Source organism: Taudactylus pleione, unplaced genomic scaffold (assembly GCF_031769625.1).
Source record: "Taudactylus pleione unplaced genomic scaffold, aTauple2 ptg000018l, whole genome shotgun sequence".
Taxonomy (NCBI): Eukaryota; Metazoa; Chordata; class Amphibia; order Anura; family Myobatrachidae; genus Taudactylus; species Taudactylus pleione.
This window is the reverse complement of record NW_028284420.1, coordinates 1,611,486-1,632,627: the sequence shown is the minus strand read 5'-3', so window position 1 is coordinate 1,632,627 and position 21,142 is coordinate 1,611,486.

Genomic DNA, 21,142 nt, shown 5'->3' with positions numbered 1-21,142 from the left:
TGTAAGTGTTAGGGGGTATGGGTTGGGATGGGGTTGGCCCCATTCTTCCAGTGTCCTGGTAGGTTGGTGGTGGATATAAATGAGATGGGCCATATGGGACGCGGAGGGCAGTACAGGCTCTTTGATCACCCTAGATTACTTGCCAGTTGCTTCATTTTCCCCTGCATAATAATATCATAGATTAGCCTTTCAGCTTGGAGTTGCTATTCTTCATACATTACACGAATATTGCTCGCCACATAGGATCCCAGGCTATCATATTGATTGGGTGGTTTGGCTAGGGCTTGCTTTACTTGCACAAAAAGTGGATATGGGGCTGGCAGGTTTCTACATGGTGTTCTTCTAGCATATCGCGGTGGCTCCGGCACTTCTGCCCCACTTTCAGGAGGCTGGGTTATGTGTGGGCTTGCATTGGGGTCAAACTCATGTTAAGATACTGTTTTAAATAATTTTGTTTGTTTTTAGTTTGATTCTAGTTTCCAACATCGATGGAGGACTGGAAGACCATTGGTGATGATTTCAAAAGTCGCTGAAATTTCCCAAATTGTGGAGGAGCCATCAATGGCAAACATATACACATTACCCTGCCTGCCCACAGCAGCTCCTTTTATTTCAATTATAAGGGATTTCACAGTATTGTGCTGATAGCAGTGGTAAGTGCCAACTATCAATTTCTTTATGTTGATGTGGGGAAAAATGGCTGTGCTTCCGATGGTGGATCCTTCAAACAAACAGAATTTTATCATAGACTCTTCACCAACCGTCTAAAATTGCCTACAACAACGGTTACGAAGCACGGCCTGAACTATGTGTTTGTGGCAGACAAGGCATTTGCTCTACATGAGGATTTAATGAAGCCGTATGGACAAAGGGGACTGACCAAAGAGAAACGCATTTTCAACTATCGCCTATCCAGGGCCCTATGCATAGTTGAAAATGCTTTTGGAATTATGTGTAGTTGGTTCCGGATAGTCCATATGGCTATAAACCTTTGTGTGTACAAAATTGATTCTGTGGTCATGGCCTGTTGTGTTCTACACAATTTTTTGCGGGCCAAAAATGTAATACAACAGGGACCAATGGGTATGACCATGGACGACCAGCAGCAAGCACACGAGGGTGTCCAAATGCCCTCTTTCACAACACCCATGGTGAGGGAGACACTACCAAGTGCACGGGCAAAACAGGTCAGGGAGCAATACCTGGCCTACTTTAATGGAGTGGGGCAGTACCATGGCAGGAGGGCAGTTTATGTTAAATTACTTTATAAAGACAACAATAAACTTACCAGATCCAAAGAGGACGCTGGCTCACTAACTGGGTTCTCCAAAGACGACTCCTCAGGGACCATGTCCACTAAAAGACTTGTAGAGGTTCGCTGGGGCTCCACTTCATGGAGAAACTTCAGAAGATTATAATACCATAAGGTGCTACTGTAGATGTCATCTGCCACCGCTCCAGATGCCCGTGAGTCACTTTCTTTCTTCCTCTCCTTCACAAAAACGGTCCACAGGTTCTGGATCCCCTGTATCACCTACTTGGGGGTTGCCTCATCATGGTACCTGAGGCTGAAGGTCACCATGTCGTCGATAGCAGCAGCCTTTTTCTGTTAGTTGCTGTAGTCCCTGGTTTTGATATGCCAAAGGCACTCATGGGACCTTTACAACTCCAGGAAGCCTGTTATGAACTGGCGTTCCCTTATGCTGGCCATTTCTCTTAACAAAAAAACATAAACTGCGTTAATATATATGCTTTCAATTGGACTACTGAAAAAATGTATGCTTTTACACAGTTTGTTTTTAAATGTTTATCACGGTTTCATTTTTTTTTTTTTAAACATATTTTTATTGAAGCATGGCATGTTGCTACAAATGTAACAAAATGTACAGAAATTAGACAAAGATACAAAAAAATGGTAGCATGATAAGAAAGATCTGTCTAGTAACCAAAGTACAACATCAGAAAACAATATGAAAAACAAATAATTGTGAGAAACAAAATGCCTATGCATCATCCACTTTTCTAATTTTCCTAAACCAAATAAACATGACCATCTCTGGATTACAGACCAGAGAAGGTCAGGCACATCTTGAACTTACGTTACAAATAAGATGCAAAATTTGTTGTATAAAACTGAGCTGCTAATGAGAGAAAAAGTATAAAATAAGACAATATAAGAGTCCCAATAGCAAAGAGAAAAAATCTAAATAAATAGTAAACTTACACTAATACCGAGGTGTTTAAATGTATAAAATGAAAATACCTCAGCAAAAAAAAGTTACACGGTTTCATTTTTAATGTTTCTACTGTTGACTAGTATTAAAATTAATTAAAATACCAATGATGGTCCTTTATATTTAAACAATGGTGTGCCAGGGGAATAAACATTTGTGGCACAATGGTATAAACAATGGTGTTCCAGGGGAATAAACATTGGTGGCACAGTGGTATAAACAAGGATGTGCCAGGGTAAAAATGGTGAGCCAGGGGAATAAACATTGGTGGCACAGTGGTATAAATAAGGATGTGCCAGGGTAAAAAAAACATTGGTGTCACAGTGGTATAAACAATGGTGTGCCAGGGGAATAAACATTGGTGGCACAGTGGTTACAGGGTGTACAATGAGACTGTATAGTACATATATACTCACTTGGCAATGCTCACAGACAATGTACACAATGCTGCTGGCTCTTCTCTGTTTCGAGGTCTCTCACAAATCACAAAATGGAGAAGCCAAGGATTTTACAAGTCCTCGTACATCGTATCGTAAATCAAGAAAAAGTATTACGATGTGTGTCATACACGTTAGGTCGTAATCTTACGGTTTTCCCATAAGATGTATGATGCAGATTTACGACGGCGGGGACGTGCATCGGCATCATAAATGTACAAAAACCAGACACGATGTGCACGATTGATCGTTACAATCGATCAAAATCACCCATATCGTGCAAAAAATCGCACAGTGTATGGGCCGCATTAGCCTTCTTTAGGATCTTTCACAAATACAGGATGACCATTCACTTCCACAATCAAATGAAAGGGGAAACCCCATTTATATTTATTCAGTAGATCATCGTCCTATAACACCTTAATAGCTTCACGATAGAAGGAGCCAAGGGGGTCATTCAGACCCGCTCGCGAGCGGGTCGATGTTGCCCCACTGCGCATGCGCACGACGGAGGGAGCTCCGACGTGCGCATGTGCGAGACCCGGATAGCGACGGGCTCTCCGTCGCTCCGGGTCTCGCACCAAAGGGGGAATGCTGTCGATGTTGATTGACAGCACGCCCCCTTTGGTGGGCGTGCCGGGGGCGTGACTGCCAGACGGAGGCGTTCCCATGGGAACGCCTACCGTCTGAAGCCAGCCCCACTGACATCACTAGTGATGTCAGTGGGAGTGATTTTGGCTCTGATAGAGCCAAAATCACTCCAGGGCTTGCGGCAGCGAGACCCTACCGCAGGGTCTCAGTCGCAAGCCCGATGGTCGCGATGGTCTTGACCAGGGGTCTTCAAACTTGGCCCTCCAGCTGCTGTGGAACTACACATCCCAGCATGCACTGCAACCTTTTTGATATAACAGCATGCTAAAACTATGTGAAGTGCATGCTGGGATGTGTAGTTCCACAGCATCTGGAGGGCCAAGTTTGAAGACCCCTGGTCTTGACCATCGCGACCATCATCATGGACGCTCGCATAAGCTGTGGGTGGTCACCCACAGCTATGCGAGCATCCAGGAGGACGCTCCATTTTCATGGAGGAGGGCCCTGATTCAGAGCGAGCACTATGGTCAGAGCGTTCGGCTCTGAATCAGGCCCCAAGTCCTGAAAAAGTTGTAGGTGGGCACCTTTTAAGAAGATATGAGAGGTTGCTCTGCTGGCATTAGCTATTTGATCTTGATAAGATAGGAATTTCAGGACGACATGCCTAGGTCAAACATCATCTTAAGGCGTAGGTCTGGGGGCCCTATGGACACGTTCAATAAGCAGATAGTGATCTACAGTATGAGAGCGGGGACTAGCATCTGAAATAGGTTTTTTGGTAGGGCTCCAGGTTTTGTGGAGTCACAGATTTGGGATTCCCAAATTATTTATCCATTCCCTGTTTTCTAGATATACATTTTTTTGTATTGAGTACTTGAGTTTCTTAGAGATAAAAATGAATATCATGTGAAGCTTCCTGTAAGCCCCTTGCAATGGTTTCAGCTTTAGATTCCACTGCAGTGGTGTGGTTAGTTAGAGAGGCAATTTTATTGTGGAGGTCCGCAGATAGTTGCTGGAAATTAGAAGTGAATGAATGGTTCAATTCGGCTATCATGGCTTGTATGTCATTTTTAGTGGCAAAAGAGTCGCCTGGGGGCAAGTCTACACAATTAGACTCCACTGGCAAGGCTGGGGGAGACTCTGACAGTTGGTGAGAGTCGGAGTGGCAGAGGTGTTGCATAATTCCTTGTTCATAGTGTATTGTAAGAAAAAGGCTAGCTAGAGCAGGTATTTCAAGAAAAGTTCCACATGGACCGAGAGATTTTGACTATATAATATAGTGCATTATCCAGTTTAGGAAATTATATCAAAGGCAGTTCAATGACCAGAGAGTGGTAATACTATATAAAGCTGATTCACAGTAAATAAATGTATTACTGCACAGAGAAGCAGAAAAAAAAATTACCATGGTACAGTGAAATAATGGTATGAAGGAAGGAGAATATACCCCTTCAATTCCATATATATAGAAGGCTAGTTATTTTGTCCACCAGCATGGGTTTATATGGTTTACTGAAACTGTCAGTGGTATATCACAGTATTTCTCCCAGGGGGAAACAGGGTGCAGGTGTACACAGGGTGACTGATGTAGTATGGGAGACACCTCACCTGGGTCTCCACTGATAGGGACAGCAGTGTAACAGGGGGGTCCTGACCAACAAAAAGGAGAGGCCCCTCCATGTGCTGATAGTTGACTGGTCAGTAGGTAGATCGTGCTTAGAGCCACAGGCAAAATAACAAACCAGAAGACTCGCACCATGAAGCCCCAGCCAATGACAATGGACTCCGGTGTCTGCCATCTCTGCTTTCAGTGGGCAGCCGCGAAGAAGGTGACCCACTACTTAACTGCTAGGAGCTGCTGAGGGTAAGTGTGGGCTCTACCGGGGATGCAGGTGGAGTAGTCCACACTCACTGGGAGCTGTGACCACAGCTGCAGGATGGAGATGGTGGAGAGGTGCCAATTGCCACAAGATCCTCCGGGTTGCAGGGGCAGTCACCAGACCAGATGAGAAACTGACTGGTGATGAGAGATGGGAATTAAAACAGTTTTTAAGATGCGGTAGTCAGAGCTCTCCAAAAATGTGTCCACTCAAGATGGCTGCTTAGCCACGCCCAATGCTTTTCTTTTAAATAGAGTCCAAAACAATGAAATTAGGCCCTCATTCAGAGCCGTTCGTTAGCATCAGTACGCTTGTTGCGTTCCGATGTTGTGAAACCACGCATGCGCCGGTGTTACACTGCGCATGTGCGTACGGCAGATTGCAAGCTTTTTTTGTCTCGTTCGTCAAATAGCGAACAGGAAGTGACATGTCAAATGTGATTGACAGAACAGGCCGTTTTTGGGCGTTGACGTGGGTGGAGATGGAAAAACGCAGGCGTGGCGAGGCGTTTTTGGGGCGTACATAAATTTTCAGATGCGTACGTCAAATGTGTTCGAACCAAGTCATACGTCACTGGCTGATCCTCTTTCCGTTCAACTTGCTCGCACAGCTTGGGGTGTGGATTACTCGACCACAATGGCGATGGCCTTGTCCTCCGGTCCGGGCCTCCTCAATGTTTCATCAATTTATCACGGCTTGTCAGAAAAACAAACAACTTTGAATTGCAAACCAGCTTGTAATGTGTTTTGAAAAGAGTTTTCTGGGTTAGCACAAAACCGTACGCAGGTGAAAATTTCAGCTGCTAATTTCAGGATTACACAATCAATTAGCGTACATTTGTTTGAATGGTTTTTTTTTTGTATTTGGGTTTTGTGTTATTGTAACAATAATGTCATCATGTTTGTGTGTATTTTACCATTTAGCTTTGGCCAGGAGAATTTGCATCCTTTTTTTAATTTTACAGTGTTCCTTAAAGAAGCCTTTTTTTTAAAACCCATTTTTTTTATTTTTGGGAGGACGTTTTTGGCTTGTGGGCCAGGATTAACTCTAAACCATTTTTTAAATAATGTCACAATACAATGGAGAACATTTGTCAAATTTTTTATTTCATACACAAATTTTTAAAGTTTTGGGGTGCATTTTGCAAATACACTTTTTGGGCAGTGTTAGGCAATAATAACTTAAATAATTTTGAAAAACATATTACCAGTGTTGGCCAATTTAAACAAACACATTAAAAACAATTCACAAGAATGGAGAGGGAAGTTTTGGCCCTAAAGGAATATGGGGTAAGCACAGAAGGAGTGTGGGAAAAGTAGCCAGTGCTGTCATCGTTTTTTTCCCCGTTTGGCTGGGGTAGGGTGGGCGCCAGACCGGGTCCGGGATGTCCTCTGGCTGGCCTGTCCAGAGGCAGATGTTGTGGCCTCTGGACTAGGCACAGGGCTAGGCACATTTGGAGGAATGGCTGTTGTTGTGCCCGAGGTGGAGGATCCTGATGTTCCGGCAGGAAGGGAGGTCGGCTCCACCATGTGCTGGTGAACGAGCTGCTCCAGGGCATTGGCTATTCTGATGTTGGCCCTGGTATTTTCAGCCAGGGCTGACCAATGGTCACGTTAGCCACAGCATTTTGCTCCAGGGCCTCAGCCACCCGTAGCAGACTGGCGTCCATCCTCTGCAGAATCTCTGTATGGTAATGATCTCCTCCCACATTCTCCACTTCTGGCTTACACCCATATTCCTGTCTGCCTGTGGCAGGATGTCCACACACTTCTGAACCAAAACCTCCATCTCATTTCTTGTGAATTGTGGCTGCCTTTTCTTTTTGCCAGCTTTGGCCAGAATACTGGGCCCAGCAGCCTCTTCCATGTCATCCTCAACACCTATTTACATTAAATTAATTTTAATTTAGATGTCAATCTTTCACTATATTCTGGTTCAAAATAATCCTTGAATAGAAATGTGAGAAATACTTACCGGCCGCCTCTTGGCCATTGTTTGGCTGGTCTGTAGCCATTTTTCATGCAAAAACTTGAACTACACCAGACCGTTTGTTTTTTTCCGTGACGTATTTATACATGCGTCCTTATTATTTGGCCGCATCATTGATTGTGCGTTTCTATGATCCGTCCTTAATTTGAGCGGGAAACGAAACACTATTTATGGCTTTTGGCGACTCGAGTCGAGGTGGCAGGTGTTGTTTGTTTGAGGTTTACGTGGTTCGGAGTGTATTGTTGGAGGGAGTAGTGTTTGGAGGAGGTTTTTTGGATTGTGTTAGAGGCGTTTTTTTTTATAAAACTTTCCGTTCGGATTTTTTGGTGTGGTTATTTTAGTTGTGGTGTTTTTTTTGTGTAAGTTTTTTCCCGTCATCCTTGTGTAAAATATGGTTCTCCTTTTTTTGGGGGGGGGGCAAAAAATAATATTTTTTTTGTTGTTTGTAGGTTTTTTTTGGCTGTGCCCCAACAACGTTTTTGTTCTGTAACTTATTTATCGTGTATTGGTAAGTTTTGTTTTTAACTTGTTTGTAAAATGTTCATGTATTGTTCTTCGCATATTTTGGGGTCATTAAGGTTTTTTTAAGGGTTTTTGGGGATGTTAAAAATGCAAACAATTTAGCGCACTTTTGTAGGCTTGATTCCCCTTGTAAAAATGCGAACCATTTAGCGCACTTTTGTAGGCTTGATTCCCCTTGTAAAAATGCAAACCATTTAGCGTTCAAATTCTTGGTTGTTTTTTTTGGGCCAAATTGTGGAAGTCCTCTCAATGTAGGTTTACTATTGTTTGAAATGTGTGTTTACCCCCTTTATTTTTGACCATTTTCAAGAAACAAGATTAGAAAATGGCCACCCCAAATTCTAAACTTTTTTTGGTCTTTTGAAATGTAGGTTTTTGAAATCATGACAATACCCCGGCATGTAAGCATCTTTGGATTGTATCGTAAAGATACTGTAAGTATTTTTTTGTCTTTTTTGGGGGCAACATACCTTAACTACAATTCTTACCATTTCAGGTTGATGTTGGTCGTATTATTGTGGCCATGCTGCCGGAAGCTGACCAACCTCAATCTCGTCCCAGGCATCGTAGGCGTGCTCGGCCCCAGATATATAGAACACGTGTCACCCTTTTTGGAATGCCCGATGATGAGGTGTTAAGGCGCTACCGTCTTCCACCACAAATCATCATAGACACTCTCTCATTAATAGAGAGTGATCTTGAGCGGCAAATTGACAGTCCTACAGCAATACCACCACTTACGCAATTTATGGCGGTGTTACATTTCTGTGCCTCAGGATCCTTTCAAACCACGGTGGGAATAGTTGCGGGAATCTCCCAATCCTCCTTTTCAAGGATCCTGAGGGCAGTGATGGAGGCCCTTTTCAAGCACCTCCATCATTTTATTAAAATGCCTTTGGATATGGGTTCCCTTAGTGTGGCGAAGGCCAATTTTTACCAAATAGATGGCTTCCCACACATCATAGGGGTTGTGGATGGTACTCACATACCACTTCAGCCTCCAGCATGGCTGGAGGCCATTTTTCGGAACCGAAAACACTATAACTCACTGAATGTAATGGTGGTATGTGATGCCTCCCTCCAGATCCTGTCCCTGAATGCAAAATTACCCGGGAGTGCACATGACTCATTCGTCATCCGTCAATCAGGGATTTGGCATAAATTAAACAACCTACAAGCTGGTGATGCGTGGCTTCTGGGTAAGTGTAGACCTTTTTTAGATACCAATGCAAAGCTTGCTACACAGTGATCCTGATTTTGTAACTTCTTTTTCACAGGAGACAGTGGCTACCCTTGCACGCCCTGGCTGCTCACTCCTTATTTGGCTCCCACACCAGGGCCACAAAGTGAGTATAATTCCGCACTTACAGCCACCAGGCAAGTGGTGGAGCGCTGTATCGGCCTTTTAAAAGGCCAATTCAGATGCCTCCACCGCTCTGGTGGCGAGCTCATGTATTTGCCGGATATGGTTTTGAAAATTGTGGTCCTGTGTGGGATATTTCACAACATCGCCATAAGGAGTGGTGTCCCAATGCAGCCAGAGGATGCCTTGCCTGAGGATGGCCCCCCCGAGGTTGGTCGGAGGTCTGTATGTGGGGGGGCCATACGCGATGATGTTGTGGCCCGGTTTTTTAGGTAATTATTGTCCCAAATGAAGTTAGATGACACAATGTAGACATGTAATAATGTAATTACCAATTTAAATTTTTGTTTTGTTTGTGTGTTTTATTCCATAATATTTTTCGTGAAAACCATGACTACTACCTGATCTTAAAAAATGACTTCATGTGGACCCATTGGATTTAACTTCTGGACCAAATTTTTCGTCAACTCATTTGTGGAATCATGTTGGCATGCTACTTCGTCAAACAGTTCTTGATTGTTTTGTTTTTGTATACTTTGGGTGTAGGCTGATTTTTGAAGAGTGTTTTCACTGTGTGTATTGATTGTCCTTAATCACTTTGTGTTTCTAAATTTTTATTAAATAAATTTTTGTTACGTTAAAAAAAACATTTCCATTCTAAATTACATGCAAGTGTAACCTGGTTCCAAAAATGTAAACTTGATTAAGGGCTAATCCAGTAATGATTTAAATTGTGCAGTATTTTACCATGCTTAGTGGCTCAAATCAAACACCCCAAGGTATTATGGTGAATCAGTATGTTTTGGATTCTCGGCCTAAACAGGTTTCATTTAATATTTACCTTACCCCCCAAAAATAAATTAAAATTAAAAATAAAAACTACAAACCTATTGGTATTGTTAGGTGTTGAATGTGCCAGCTTACATAATTCAGCTTTCTACAATCTAAGTTACATTACTTTAAAAAACTTGCTGCAATAGTCGACTTATGTAAGGTTAAACAATATAATATTTACAGAGAAGGAATGAGACTTTAAACAAAACTTTTTTTTTAATTTTTTTTAAAAATGACAAAATTTTGAAAAAACAAAACAATTAATGCCGCAGGATCCCTGCCATGTGATCGAGGACCACCAACATGCCTATAACATGGCCCCTCAGCCTCTGCACACACGCTGCTGTCTCCGTCAGCCGCCTCTGGTCCTCTGTGGGTTAAAAAATTGAGGTGCTTAATAAAAAAAAAACTTAATTTTGTTTGACAAATAACTGCCAAAGGAAATGCAACCTTACAAAAAGTGTCAATTTGGACAAACATTACAATTCAAAGCCAACATTCTTTGCCCAAGTAAATAAAAAAAAATCACTACAAAAACTAGAAATTGTAAAAAATGAGAAATCCGCAGAAAAACTACTTTGGTGGGTACCGTAAACAAGAGATACAAGTATGAGTGTTTGGACATGTGTGATATGTGTAAGGGGTAAACATCATAGACATTTATAAAACAAGATATATATAACAAACATTATAAATAAGTAAAATTTTAAAAATGCACAGGCAAAGGATAACATCCCCCCCCAAAAAAACAAAAAAAAGGTAAAAGGGAAACATACCGTTGTCAATGCCGCCTGGACCTGTAGCCCCACCATTGTCCTCCTCGGAGGTAGGCCAATGCAGGTCTGTAGGAGGAGGGGTGATTTCTGAAGGGGGGGAGGGGGTGGAAAAGAGAGGGGTGGTTGGAGGGGAGGGTGATGAAAAGAGAGAGGGGGGTTGAGGGGAGGGGGAATTTTGAGGGATGGGAAGTAACCGAGAGGGAGGGGCGTCTGGGTCTGGCCAGGCTGGATTGGAGGGTGAATTAGGGGTAGGGTGGGGAGAGGAGGATTGGCTGGGAGTTGGGGATAGGGGACGTGGCCGACGGCGTCGCTGCCGATGACGGCGTAGTCTGCGCTCTGCCCCTAAATGATGGATAACAATTTAAGGTTTGTTTAATTTCTAACTTTTCAAACATCCCCACAAATTTTTACCCTTAAAAAAAAAACACAAAGGAAAACATGCACACGCAGATATGTAGTAAATAAACAAACAGGGCAAGAATGAAAACATGCACACGCAAATATGTAGTAAATAAACAAACAGGGCAAGAATGAAAACATGCACACGCAGATAGGGCCGAAAAATAAAAAAGGAAAGCGAAAAAAAAAAACTTACTTTCAGATATACGCTGTCTGACACATGCCAGCAAGCGTGGCGTGCGGCGTTGAAGATCCGACCACCTGCGCTCCAGCTGGCCAATCTGTCGGCGTGAGCCGTAGGAGCGCAGGCGGCAGCGAACCTCCGCATAGGCGGATCGCTTCTCTCTGTTGGTGATGGGGGGAGGCTGGCTGGTTATCCGCCGGTCCATTACCTCCGTCATTACTAGAAGCTACCGCCTGGTGTACGCAGAGGCTCTCATGATGGCAATGGTGGATTTGGGAAAAAACAGTTTTAATAAAGACAAGATAATAATTTTGATTGCTAATGTATTTGGAAAATTAATAGGAACCATTCTATTGGTTAGTGTATGAGTCATGTGTTCGACAGGCTTAAAAATCTAATGTGAGTTATGATTGGCTTAATGCAGTGACATGCGTTAGCTAATTTACATAAAAAAATGAAACAAGTAAAATATGCGTCAGACAAAACACGGAAAACAATATGAAAAATGACAAAAACATGTATTTTGGATAAAGGAAACCATTGTTTAAACCGTACGTATTCTGCGTGAAAAAACAAACACGGACAAGAGTAAAGTTTATTGAAAATGAAAAAAAAACGAATTACAAACATGTGAAGAGCAATTAAGCTAATTGATCTCTTGATTGGCATGATACAATTAAAGGATGTATAAAGAATGAACGACCAGGGAATCGAAATCTGACAGGCCCACTTCCGGTTTGGACATGTGCGAGCATTCCCTGCATGCAAAATTTGAGATGTACGGTCGCAATTTGGCTCGCTCGTCAGCTAGAGGAGGGGTTGGGAGACTATGGGGCGGAAGATTAGCTGCGTACGAAATTACGAGCGAGCGTTTGAATTTACATTTTTCGGCACGTACGCCGAACGTGCGACTGGCCACTTGCGTCCGGGTCTGAATCAGGGCCTTAGATCCTGAGTATATCAGGGAAATATAAAAAAAAAAAGTTGAAAGAAACATACCACAGAAAAATTCAGCTATATAAAGCAAATTAAAAAGGCCCCTCCCAAGTTAGAATACTTACACAGTACAAACCATTAAAAAAATAATATTGTTGCAAATGTCAAACAGCAATAAGCAAAGTAACCAAGTAACAATACTACAGTACACAGGAAAATAAAACTATGAAATACATTTTGAACCCACAAAAAGACTTGCATCTTCCTGAGTAGTAAACCAAAATTTCACATATTGTTTATAATGTTCATATTATGTTACTTGCATTATTGGAAATGACAAAACCTTAGAGAGTCTTAGCGAGCTAGGTCATTTTGCCATTGCATCCCTGAGTTTTTCCACCTGATTGACACTGGCTTGCCTCTTAGTTAAGCCAGTGATTCAGAGAATAGGCTGCCTGTGAATGAACTGACATTGTGTGTTAGATTCGGTATATGTCAAAAGAGAGGTTTCCTGTGCTAAGTGAATATAAAAGCAGCTCAGTTAGGGGATATAACTGTTAAAAGTATAAAACGACTGCTAAAAAGAGAAAAGAAAGCACATGAAACACAATAATAAATTATAATGCTTATAGTCTTTTTGGACTGAGTCATGGAAGTGTGTAGTATTAGGTCTGAAAAATTAGTTGTCCCTATATGCACACTGTGCTTATTGCTTCCCTAGTTGTCCCTACCTCCACAGGGTGGGTGCTCTACTTCTTCTTGCAGTTGAGGGATTCACCGATCTTCAGATGTGGCAAAGCACTGTGTGCTGGCATGGCGCCTTTTGATGACATCAGATGCTGGCACGGTTTTTGTGGAAGTGCCCGCTTGGGGACAGCTCAGTACTTTGGTATCTTCCAGGTATCCTCCACTCAAACCAACATGTATCACACCATCCTTTTAGTTCAGTGTCAATGTTGAAACTGTGTGGCTCTAAGGTTTCAAGAAGGAAATTCCATTTTGTTTCGGATCTGTTTTCTGGTGTGCAGATGATGGGGACAAGACAACACCCACTAAGTACAGTAATATACGCTTCATCTAAAAACACACTATGCTAATTTTTTAATTCAATTATATTAGACTGCCAATTTTATTATACACCAGGATAAGAATTATACTTCTTTGCAATAATTATTTTGGAGTAAAGATGACTGGGATAACACCCAACACAGTAAGAACAGTAATATATGCTGTGTCTCCAAAACGCACTATACAAATCTTTTAAACTGCCAATTTCTTTTACACACAATCAGAAAATTACTTTGAATTAATTATTTTGGGGTAAAGATAACAGAGATACCACCGCACACAATAGGACATAGTATTTCTTTCTTTCTTTGTACACACAGAATTTCTATTTAAACTGCATCTCAAAAATACACAATACAAATTTTTAAATTTCATTATAAAAGACTGGCAATACTGTGAATAAAAGTGAAAGTTCACTTTTTAACAATCAATCATACCCAAGAGTCTATTTGAAGGACCACACAGGAGCCTGTTTGCAGAGCACTGGATTGCACTTTCTAGCTATTGTGTCTGACAAAGACACATACAAAGATATCTGCACTCAACATGCACACTATAGCGTCCTAATGGTATTTTTCTATGACCACCTAAAGCCCACACCCTCCCTCTACTACAGTACACTCTACTCTGTGCAATGGCATCTGATCACAAGGGAGGGACTCTTATATGCAATCTAAAACATGCAAGATCCGAATGGCGTTTTGCTTCATTCCGAGATCTGAACTTGGTGTGAATACCCAAGCCGGGACTTGGATTCACTCAGAAATCCCAAGTTCGGGTGTTTTCGGATTTAAACAATACGAAAGTGCTCATATCTAGCAATTAACACCATAAAATACTAAATGCCAATTTATACTTTACTTCTAAAGCATATCTTGTTGCCTGCACAATGCAGGCAGCTAATATGTGGACTGTCAGGGGCGGATTGGGCCACCAGGACAGTGGGATAGGGCCGGCTGACACTGCCTGCCGGGCCGGCTGACATCGGCTGCCAGACCAGGCAATTTCTATGTGTTGGCCAGATGCCGTGCTTCCTAGATTTGCATTCTAAGGGCACGTAAACAGGAAGCTGTCACCTGCTCCAGCTAGCAAGCACTTCATAGTGCCGTTAGCCAGGAGCAGCGCTGAACTGATGCGGCAGTGCAGCAGAGTGTATGGAGCTGTTGCTCCAGCCAGGGAACAGTCAGAGTGTGGCTGTGTTAGAAGGGGTGGTGCATTTGTGCACAAGACCACCCCTCAGAAGTGCGGGCAGCGGGAGATGCCAGTTCAGACTCAGGAGCAGGATTGCCGGGGGCGGGGCGGTTCCTTGTCCTCCTAAGCTTCTATTCACAGCGGTACTCCTGCACGGTCTGATCATCTGAACCGTGCAGCTGCTGCACTACTGTCATAGACACAGCATGACCTGGTGCTTCAGGTAAGAAGCCCAGGTGTCCTATATGCAAAAAGATCACTGCCTGCCTGTCCAGCTGTGAGGAGACAACAAGCCCCATCACACTTTGTCAACTGGATGTGCTGGGACTTGTAGTGCCATCACAGCTAGACCATACATGCCTACCCTCCCGGTTTTCGCGGGAGGCTCCCGATTTTTTGGGTAACCCCCCGCATCCCCGGAAGGGTAGTCATTTCTCCCGCATTCTGCCCACTTCCTAGTGAAGTGGGCAGAATGAGGAGAATACCCGCGGCGATCGCGGGTCTCCGTGAGGGGGGCGGGGCTTAAGATGTGATTCTACATGAATCACAGCATTTGGCCCCGCCCCCTATGTAAAGTTTAATGAATTTAATGAAATTCCTCTTACAATGAATTTGTACACCTTGCTTTTAGTCTGCTTTGGTTACACACACACAGACACACGTGTATATCATGCAAGTACTCTACACAATAATGGTACCTGTTCACATGCTCTACCTCCTCCTAGATGCTCTCTCTTTCTCTATATATACATACTCACCCTCAGTATCCGTGCCCTCACCCTCCCTGTAACTCCCCCTCGGTGTCCCTGCCCTCACCCTCCCTGTAACTCACACTGTGCATCCTTACCCTGCTCGTCACCTTACTCTCAATATTCCTGCCACTCATACTCACTGTCACTTACTCTGACCGTCATTGTCCTGTCACTCAGTCACATTCACCTATGTATCACTCACTCTGACCCTCAATGTCCCTACACTCATCAATTACAGTCCTGCCAGTCACACTATCACTCAAGCTAAGTACAGTACCACACGAACAACCACAATGTTACCGTCACGCACTCTCACCCTAAAGGTGGGTATCCACTTGCCGACAATGAAGAACTTTCAGGGGGCCATAAGGTTATTGTTCAGTCATTCATTAAACTGTGCAGTGGCTATTGTGCCTACACTGAACGATATGTTGTTCTGGGCAGGCACCCTCCCTCATCCACGAACATGCTCAACCTGTCGCTATAGTCAGTTTGACCGTCATGTTCGGACGATGCCGACAACGACCAGCGGGAGAGCGCATCGCTGGTCGTTTCTGGCATATCCACTGCACGATTAATGAACAACTGAATGATAACAAAGTCGTTATCGTTCAATCATCCATTTATATCGGCAAGTGGATACGCGGCTTAACACTTACACTACGTAACACAATCACCATCAATGTTCTACATCACAAAAATTAGCAGGAAAGAATGTCAGAACGGAAACAGACACAGACAGAGGAGAGGAGAGCGAGAGGGGGAAAGTGGAAGATGGGAGGGAAGAGAGAGACAAAGTAATGGGATGAGGGAGAATATTAGAACAAAAAGGGAAATTGTGGAGGGAGAAAAGAGATATGGGGAAAAGACAGAGTGGAAAGTCAGAGATGAAATAAGAAGGGGGAAGAGGGGAGGAAAAATGGGGCAGGAGAGAGAGAGTAGGAAAAAAATAAATTCCGGCAGCACTGGGGAAAGCAATAGTTAAAAAAAATAAAAAGAAAGCTAGGCAACGCTGGGCATTACATTTAGATTGTGTGTGTGTATGTATACATGAATGTTTTTAAATGTTAATTTTTGTGTGGATGTTTTTTGCTGTAATGTGTATTTTGGGAAGAGTGTATTAGCGGTATCCACTCTAAATTTTCACAGACACACGCGAGATTCACACTGGGGTCTATGTAAAAAGCAAAGTGAAAGCGTCATAAAAACATATTTTTGCGTCCAACTCAGAATCAGGCCTTGTGAGGAGGGATCCCGCCCCCCTCAACAGACTCCACCCCCTCAACAGACCCCACCCCCATTAGGGCTGCCTCCATAAATTTCCCGGGCTGGTTTTCCATCCCAATCCGCCCCTGTGGACTGTTCAGTAGAAGGCTCCTAGCAATTCACAAAGAACTTCACAAGAATGCCCAATGATATTATTACTTCTGACATATATTAGTCATAAAGTGCTTAGTTTATGTCACAGGTATTTAGCAAATGGACTGAAAACATTATCATGCATTTTGGTTCATTCCACAAATTGGATGCATCCACAGTGTAGCTAACACTAACAATAGTGTTATTTGTTATAGTATCGTTAACAAATAACACTATACTGGTGGCTTTAAGTCCTGAATGCCTGTTTATTTACAACAGACAATTTGGCATATTTATCTACTTCTCCTCTCCGCGGTCTATGAGGGCGAAGTCCAAATGATAAAGGTAGGGCATGGAGCAGATAATCAAGTCATTGCAACCTGCCCCATGAAATATTGCTGCAATTTGTGTTCATAGTGGGAGGTATCTGAAAGGGTTAAATACTCTCTTAAAAATCAGGAGAGCTCCCCAAAATTGTGAAACTCATGGAAATTCTGAGAGAGTAGTCAAGTGTGCAACATACTTGCTGACTTTCATGCCTCCTCCTCCGGGAGGGGTTAGCCAGGTCGGTAGAGAGGGGGTGTGGCGGCTGGGAAAGTGAATCGCCTCATCGGCCCTCGCGATAAATCGCGTCATCGACCTTCGCGGACCGCCCACTTGTGCTCTGTAAGTGGGCGGCCCGGGGGAAGTTCGAGTGGATGGAGGGGGGACGCGTGGGGGACCGGGTGGTGTGGGAGACTTGACTACTTTTCTAGGTGGCCGGGAGCACCACCCAATTTTTGAGAGCCTTCCGGTCATTTCGGGAGAGTAGGCAAGCATGGTATGCAATAGGGTTTCCCTTAAAAAACAGTTTATCACAGCAATAGAAAACATCCTATCACAGTAATCAATTACATATCACCTCAGTTATACTGCCCAGCGATAAGAGTTAACATGCAGCTTCCACAGGCTAGTCTCCAGAGATATACGTATACAGTATATGATCCAGGTACCCGGTTCATTCATGCATAATTCCACATGCTGGAAAAAAAAATTTGTTGCCTTCTGCACATGCATCGCAGTGCGCGTGCACGAATCAGCCACTGCGATCAGGACTGCGATCACAGTGACTACGCAGACCCATCGCAGCAGAACCTAAAGACGCCCACTTCCCTTGACTCATATCAGTAATACCATGCAAATCTGCGAAAACATCGGTACCATCAAGTACTATCGGAGAAATAGCTTGAGATACATAACACTCTGAATTGTGCATGAGCATCCAGGGTCATAGCGAGAGCGGAGCAATCAGAGCTCCTTCTCCAGGTGCCAGCCACTCTATTGGGCACTCCACAGGCTTCTGCTCAGCTGTGAGTCTGAATTACAGCTGAGCAGATATAGCAACGGTGGTCTGTGTTCTTCTTTCTGCACTAAGCTTGCCCCTTCCTCCATGTTGCTGAATACCTGCATCCTTTGTGCGTGCTGCACACTCTGGCAGGGGCGGAACTAGCAGAAGGCTCCTCCTCTTTGCCTCCCCTGAGCTGGATCCCACCTCCCACCGGAATCAGTATGATTTACCAATCGGCCACATGGCCGGCGGTTCTAATCCCGACAGCGGTAGCCCGACAGAGGAGGAAATCCTGATCATCCTTAAGGTAAGTATAAACTAAACTAATTCTACCCCCTAACCCTCCTTTAGGGGTGCCTAACCATAACCTCCCCCCCAAGTGCCTGACCCTAACCCCACTCTAAGTGCCTAAACCTAACCCCCCCCTTTCCCGCAGCCTAACCCAAAGTCTCCCGGGGGGGCCTAACCCTAACCTCCCCCCGGGGGTGCCTAACCCCCCCTTCTCTTCCCCTAGTCTAACCCTAACCTCCCGGGGGGGCCTAACCCTAAGTTCCCCCCCCGGGAGCCCTAAACCTAATCCTCCCCCCCACGCGGCTGTCCTCGTCCGGCTTACCTTCGATCGGTAAGCCTGGTGTTGGGCTCCCAGCGTAGGTTTAATGACAGGCGTCGGGATTTTGACGCCTGTCATTTGTACCTTGCTGGGGTTAAGCAGTCGGGAAGCCAGCGGTCGGCATTGCGACCGCCGGCTTCCCGACTGCTTCCCTTCCCACCCTTTCATCAGCTGGTCCGGGTTGCATGGATTGAGCTTCAGTCACACATGAGGAGAGAAAATGGCAGCTGTGTCCCTGCTACTTAGGGGAGGCCGGGAGAAGCCTGAGCAATGAGTCTGGTGAGGTTACACCTGACTGCTCTGATGCCACATGTAAATAAGCGGCACTTTTGTGACATATTGTGCATAAGGGGCACTACTGTGGCATAATGTGAATAAGGGGCACTACTGTGTGGCATAATTAAATTGTGGGCACTACTGTGTGGTGTAACATGACTAACAGCTGAGTGGGTGGGGCTTCATAGCATATACTTGCTTCAGAAGTAGGGCTCTATGCTACGCCTCTGTGAACACCACAGGAAGCATGTGCGCCTACCTCCCAACATGACCCATTCAAAGAAGGACAAAATGCTCTGTTCCTGGACTTCCCTTTTAATTTATGATTGCCATCACCTGTGTTGAAAAACGTCTCTTATAAATTAACTAGTTCAACAATGGTGATGGCAATCATAAATTAAAAGGGAAAGCCACGAACAGAGCATTGTGTCCCTCCTGGAATCAGTCATTTTGGGAGGTATGATGTGCGGTATGTGAAAATTCGCTAGTTGTGGCTGCATTTGGACCTACGTGTGACAGGTCCTATATCTGCTCCCTTTCTGTCATAGGGAAAAAAACACTGACAGTAAAGAAAACGATTAAAAAAAATTGTAAGTAAAGTTAAATAAAAAAATTATCATTTAAAAAATAATCATTTCTGCCACATACACAGAAAGCAAGACATACAGTATAGGTAGTTTTTTTTTTAATACACAATTCCAAATATCAGTTCATGGTGACAGACAAGTAAGAATTTCTGGAAGTTTTATTTTTAGCTGTAAATTCTACATCTGTCTTGTTTTCCACTTTATTTTGGTTACTGCAAAACTTTAAAATGCAGAAGTCAGTGAACACAGGAGGTGATTTAGTGCAGGCAGTCAGTATGAACTGTGTAGTCAGAGCAGAGACAGCTGGGATAGGATGCAGAATTACTTACTTTAAGCACAGGAATAAATTTATATAGCCAAAACATAATGTGACTTTTTTATATATTCCATTCGCTCTTCTAAGCTTAACCCATGCATATACTAATTCATATCTGTCCTAAGCTCACTTCTGTCTTCATTTGTGCTAAATAAGGAAATTAAATGATTGTCTTTAATCAGCCCAACATGACTGCTTTTACACTAATGGATGCATTATGTCATTGTGGAGCACTCAGGAAAACTGACTTCCATCCTTGTTGCATACAGGCTTTAAATAACTGATTTGACCCCTATTTAGCACAAAGATCCAATAGCATGCATGTTAACAGCCCAAGACTGCTGAGGTCAACAAAATCAATCACAAATCTTCATAAGCAGTATGACCATGTTCAGCCCAACAGGATTGCCCCCACTTATAGGTATATCCGTAATGAAATTGCAGCAGCCTGCGTTCCTACATTAAACATTGATTTTTTGAGAATATATGAGAAGCTGGATCGATCTATTCTCCTCCTCTTTTCCCTCGTGGTAAGCAAGAAAGAGGCGCTACTTGGTGGAAACTGGAAGTAGGTTTCAGATATAGACCAACTCCACTGACCTCTGGAATACACTGTGTCCTTGGAAGGTCAGCACAGTATCGACATTTGGCTCTGTCCGATTAACTCTGAAATGTAATGTATTCATTCTGTTTTGATGCCAGCATTGTTTATTTTTAGACTTACTGTAGTGAGCTAAGATTTCCAAAGAATCTTTGAATTGGAACTCAGATGTCAGATACAGACATCAATTACAACACTGCTCGCTCCTTAGGGATAATACTCAATGTCACTGTCGTAAAGCAGGCTGTCTATGAATACTTAAATTATAACTTGAAAAAATAAAATAAAAACAACATTCAATTCTAGTTATTAAATTGTCTCTGCTGTGTTCTGTATTGTATACTGTATGTCCAAGTTTTTTTTTTTCACACATCTAATAAATATGTTAGTTGGCATTGTCCTTTAAGCTTACCAGAGAATATTTCAGTGTAACACAAGTCTTATGCTCGGCATACACTATACAATTATCTGTCAGATATCTGTCCAATCTAGCTGGTTGCAATGAAAACCTGGTAATGTATGGGAGCCAATGACAATCGTCCATTTGCTCACAAACACTGAAAAACAGACAAAAGTTAATTTAACCAATTTGAACAATTGTTTTTGTCTATTTTCTAGTGTTTAAGACCATATGGTCGATTGTCATTTGCTCCCATACATTGCCAGATTTTCATTCCAGCCAGCCAGATTGAACAGATATCTGACAGATAATTGTAGAATGTATGCCCAGCATAAGGAGCATTTTTGGGTTCTAGACCAGATAAATGTAATTTGTTATTGGCGCTATTCGTGGCAATAAGAAATTAAGCAAGAGGCATGGCAGTGGCATAGGTGAGGTGTGTGGCTGTGCAATCGCATCATCGTGGCGGGTCTACAATGACAAGATTCAGCACAAATCACATGAATGCCC